At 38.2% G+C, this 5343-nt stretch overlaps 1 pseudogene; it reads left to right on the top strand.

Moving 5' to 3' along the window:
* Window positions 1-459: 459 nt before the first annotated feature.
* Window positions 460-559, top strand: LOC127116433 (uncharacterized; annotated as a pseudogene).
* The last annotated feature ends 4784 nt before the right edge of the window (window positions 560-5343 follow it).

The following is a 5343-nucleotide window of genomic DNA, read 5'->3' as shown; positions in this document are numbered from 1 at the left end:
TATGAGAAGTTTGGATGGTTCTTCCAATTTGGGTTATAGGTATTCGAATAGGGGCTTCCTTGAGCATAGTTTACTTGCTCTGCTTGGATTCCAGTCAAGAGTTGACATTCCGCAGGAGTGTGGCCTTGGATTCCACAGACCTCGCAATTCTGAGTTATAGCAACCACAGCTGCTGGAGGTGATACGTTTAAACTTTCAATCTTCTGGACCAAAGCATCCACTTTTGCATTAACGTGATCAAGGTTACTTATCTCGTACATGCCAGTTTTCGGTTGAGGTTTTTCCACATTCGTTCGTTCGGTTCCCCACTGATAGTGGTTTTGGGCCATGCTCTCGATAAGCTGGTAAGCATCAGCATAAGGTTTATTCATTAGTGCACCACCTGCAGCGGCGTCTATTGTTAACCTTGTGTTGTATAAGAGACCATTATAAAATGTGTGAATTACTAACCAGTCTTCCAAACCATGGTGTGGGCAAAGTCTCATCATGTCTTTGTATCTTTCCCATGCTTCGAAAAGAGACTCGTTGTCTTTCTGTTTAAATCCGTTTATCTGGGCTCTTAACATAGCTGTTTTGCTTGGCGGAAAATATCGGGCAAGAAAAACTTTCTTCAACTCGTTCCATGTGGTGACTGAGTTGGAAGGAAGAGATTGAAGCCATCTTCTAGCGCTATCTCTTAATGAGAAAGGAAAAAGACGAAGTCGAATTGCCTCTGAAGTGACACCATTAGCTTTAACAGTATCAGCGTATTGGACAAATACGGATAAATGAAGGTTTGGATCTTCGGTAAGATTTCCAGAGAATTGGTTCTGTTGCACAGCCTGCAACAATGAAGGTTTAAGTTCAAAGTTGTTTGCTTCGATTGCGGGCGGAGCAATACTTGAATGCGGTTCATCTTGCGATGGAGCGGCGTAATCTCTAAGAGCACGAGCTGGTTCTGCCATCTCGGTTAAAGAAGGAAAATCTTTGAGATCAGGAAGGTCTATAGGAGGGAGATTGTTTTCAGCACGATATTCCCGAATTCGTCGTAAGACTCGGAGATATAGTTCGATATCGTTGATTCGTAAATAGAGCGGTTCGCCTTGAGAGCGAGTGCGTGGCATACAAATCAACGAAAGAAAGAAAATAGAAGAAAAAGAAACCTTAGTCTCTACAGCGTAACGGAAGAGTTACGATATCGATTGAATAAAAGTCCCCGGCAACGGCGCCAAAAACTTGATCGCTCGACTGGGTGAGTCGAGAATGGGATACAAACTGCAAGTGCACAGTTCTATCGCGTAGTTTTAAAAGATATCGATCCCACAGGGACTTATGAATCGATATACCGTTATCTAAGGTTACTACGTAAATCTAAGGTGAAAATGTTTGATTGTTTGGGAAAAACTAAGAGCTAAACTAATATCTAGATTAAATATTAATAAGACGGATATCGGTATGTAGTTCGTCAAAACTAGGGAATCAAGTCTTTGTCGGTTTCTTAGTTGTAAAATGAATCGTTTCGGTTAACTTTATTGGTTAAAGGTTCTATCTCAAACTCTCGCTCTGTTGAATAAACCATGATTTTATATTAATGTTGCTGTCACTTATAATTAAGTCAAAAACCATATTTTGAAAACAATAAAGTTGCAGAAACTCTTTTTAAGAAAATACTGACCGTTTTAAACACCCTTATCTCAAACTCTCGCTCTGTTGACTTAGGTTATATAATTAAATCCAAATGCTTAACTCTCGTCCTCACATTCAATCTTTAAAAATACTTTTTGGAAAAGGTCAGAATTTAATTAACTCTAAAACTTGCTCTCGCCCTGATCTAGAATTAATGCCTAACTTACACTGTCCAGTTAAAATCTCAAACTCTCGCTCTATTGATTTTAACTTCTTTATGTCTTTTACTTTTGTAAAAAATCTTGTTATTAAACCTGTAAGTTGAAACCGTAAAAAGATTGATTTTGATTTTAAGTTTAGATAGACCGACTCAGTCTTGATCCCTTATTCTGCTTACTTTACATACCGATACCTAGGCAAATTAGCCAGACATGCTAAATAAATAAGAACTTATATCATGCATAAACAGACTCATTCCAGGCAGATAATATAGATAAAAAATAAAACAAAATATTAAATAACGATTAAAGAACCTGAATGCGTAATACAATGGTCTTGAACACTCCACCACAAGCCGGTAGGATTTGTTCTTGGATTCTTCAATTAAACAGTAAATTAAATCAAGGAAATAAAACTGGAATATAACGTAAGGTTAAATCCAGTATAAAGTTGCACAATAGTTTCCGGTGTAGAAACTATTATGCGAAAAAATATCTAAAAGTTAAAATTGGAAAGGTAAATTTGCAAGGGAAAAAGAATGTAAAGCTTGCAAAAGAAATAAATAAAACAAACAATGCTAAGTGCTGGAAAGGAAAAAATAAGCAAAAGGCGTGAAAAGAAAATTTGGCAGAGCTTCGGCAATGTGAGCGTGGAAAAACCGGTCCTTTGAAACTTCCCAATTAGCTGCTATTTATACAGCTGCTGGTGTAACTACTTTTCAAGGGTTTCCGTGTGCGTGGTCTCGTTCCGAGGGTTAAGCGTGCGTGGAAGTAGGCTTCAACGTGGTCAGTTGAGTTCCTTGCGCCAAAAATATAGAGGACTGGTGTGACGTTCGTCACACCATGTGTGACGCTCGTCACAGGAGTGCTTTTAGTGTGACGCTCGTCACAACCCTTGTGACGCCCGTCACAGTCATAACGCGCACTTTCTTTGGGCTGGGCTTGGTCTTTGTTATTTGTTTCCTTTTTATTCCTTTTTACACCTCCTTTTCTTCCCTTTTTCACTTTTGCTTCAAAATGGATACCTGACATAAATAGCAAGGAAATACTGCATAATATCTGATAAAATGAGATAAACTAAAGTAAATGATAATATAATCTAATTGAATTAAGTCTTAAAATGTGATATAATTTCGTGTTATCAACGATCCATAGGTAAGATTACTTTCCAAATATAATTATCAATAGTAAGGGTTTTTTCCCTTACCTTTCTATTGTATACTTTGGTTACATGTTCCTTCTATTGTACCAGCATTTCCGCCGCGGCCAATCTTTCTTCGTCCAAATCGACCAATTCATCAAACATCATCTCCCAATACTGTTCCGACAGGAGGTCGTTCTGGCGTTGTACTCTAACGGAATGTAAGTAGATCTCTAATGGCAGTATGGCATCGTTCCCATACGTTAGTCGAAAAAGCGTCGAATTTGTTGCCTCCTTTAGGGACGTTCGACAGGGCCATAAGATTTTGTCCAAAGTCTTGTGCCAAATCTTTGATTTTTTGGAAACATGTTTGCTAATCAAACTTATTATCACTTTGTTGGCCGCTTCGACTTAGCCATTTTCTTGTGGGAAACCAACCTGAAACATGTTTCTCCAGCGAACTCTTGCATCCTTTGTCCCACAAACACTAACCCTTGAACCATGGTAATGGTCTATGGGATTCCAAACCGATATATAATATGTTTTTGGATGAATTCAATTACCGCCTCCAGATCCACCTTCACCAGAGGGACGACTTCGATCCACTTGGTGAAGTAGTCTATCCCCACTAGGATGAACTTATGTTGCTTCGACGAGGCTGTTCGAATTTCACCAATGACGTCTAATGCCCACCCCTTAAAGGGCCAAGGCTTGATGATCGCATGCAACTCACTCGCTGAAATATGTTGAACACCTGCGTGTCTTTGGCATTCTGGGCATCCCTTGGCAAATTCGATGCAATCTTTCAACATACTGGGACAATAAACCCCTTGCCAAATCAACAACCACTTCATATCATGGCCTGCGTGGTGGATGTCACATGCTCCACTATGTACCTCATATATGGCCAACTATGCTTCAGTATCTCCTAGGAATTTAAGTAATACCTGTAAGACCCTAAATTTGACCCTAAGATCCCTCATGGCATCATATCATTGCTCTTTGCATTGCCTCAAGGATCATAACATGTGTGGCTCCTTAACCCTAGGGTTAGGACTTGTGTGAGTTGGTTTGAGACCACCAAGAGTGCTTGAATTGTATTTATTGCTTTTCTTATTTTATTTACTAACCAAAAGCATAAAAATATGTCACTAACATCTTTTGCTTTGAAGCTTAAGCAGTCATTTAATCCAAGGCTTCTAGGAGGCTCCTATGCTCATTGAAATGGCCAGATGAAACTGAAAGCAAGTATGACAAGGGTTCCCAAAGTTCTCAATCATCATATATGTCTCCCAAGTATCTCAATTTGTCAATTTGATCAAGATAAACCAAAGGGCTTGAGGCTTGTTTCCCAAGGAAACCCTAATTCAACTATGCATTGACTATGCCTTGCCCATGAAGCAACCTCAACCTATGATCAAATTCAATCAATGGAAGTTCTTTCATTCATAATTTTATGCATATATGAGCTTATGTGAGAATCCTCAATCAGTCACTCATTAAGATTGGAAGTTTGGACTTGAGAAGTTGACCAGTCAAGTCATCTGACCAAATTGAAATCCACTGAGACCTAACTTTTGATGTGTTTGTCAAATGAAGATGACCCCAAGAGAAATCATGTTCTTAACAACTATATTAATAACGTTCATGTTCATCAAAAATTCATTTGAAACATGTAAGGTCATCATTCATTTCAAAACATTATAGGTCATTTTGATTGAAACCCTAATTTTGGGTCAACTTCCCAATGGCCTAACTCCTTCATTTTTTATGATTTTGAGATGAGACCAATTGAATTGGAAAGATTAAGATGTATAATTCAAATGTTATGTTGGACAAAATTTCATAATTGTAAGACCCTAATTTTTACCCTAAGATCCCTCATGGCATCATAACATTACTCATTGCATTTTGCCTCAAGGATCATAACATCTTGGCTCCTTACCCTTGGGTTGAGACTTGTGTGAGTTGGTTTGAGATCACCAAGCATGCTTGAATTGTATATTATTGCTTTTCTTATTTTTTTTACTAACCAAAAGCACAAAAATATGTCACTAACTTTGTTTGTTTTGAAGCTCAAGCAGTCATGTGATCCAAGGCTCTTATGAGGCTCCTATGCTCATTGATATGGCTAGATGAAGATGAAATCAAGCATGAAAATGGTTCACAAAGCTCTAAATCATCATATATGCCTCCCAAGTATCTCACTTTGTCAATTTGATCAAAATAAACCAAAGGACTTGAGGATTGTTTCCCAAGGAAACCCTAATTCAACTGTGCATTGACTGTGCCTTGCTCATGAAGCAATCTCAACCTATGATCAAATAAAATGAAGATAAGTTCTTTAATTCATCATTTTATGCATATATGAGCCTATTT

Source organism: Lathyrus oleraceus, chromosome 1 (assembly GCF_024323335.1).
Source record: "Lathyrus oleraceus cultivar Zhongwan6 chromosome 1, CAAS_Psat_ZW6_1.0, whole genome shotgun sequence".
Lineage (NCBI taxonomy): Eukaryota > Viridiplantae > Streptophyta > Magnoliopsida > Fabales > Fabaceae > Lathyrus > Lathyrus oleraceus.
The sequence above is the reverse complement of the archived record's forward strand: the minus strand, read 5'-3'. Positions and strand labels throughout refer to the sequence as shown.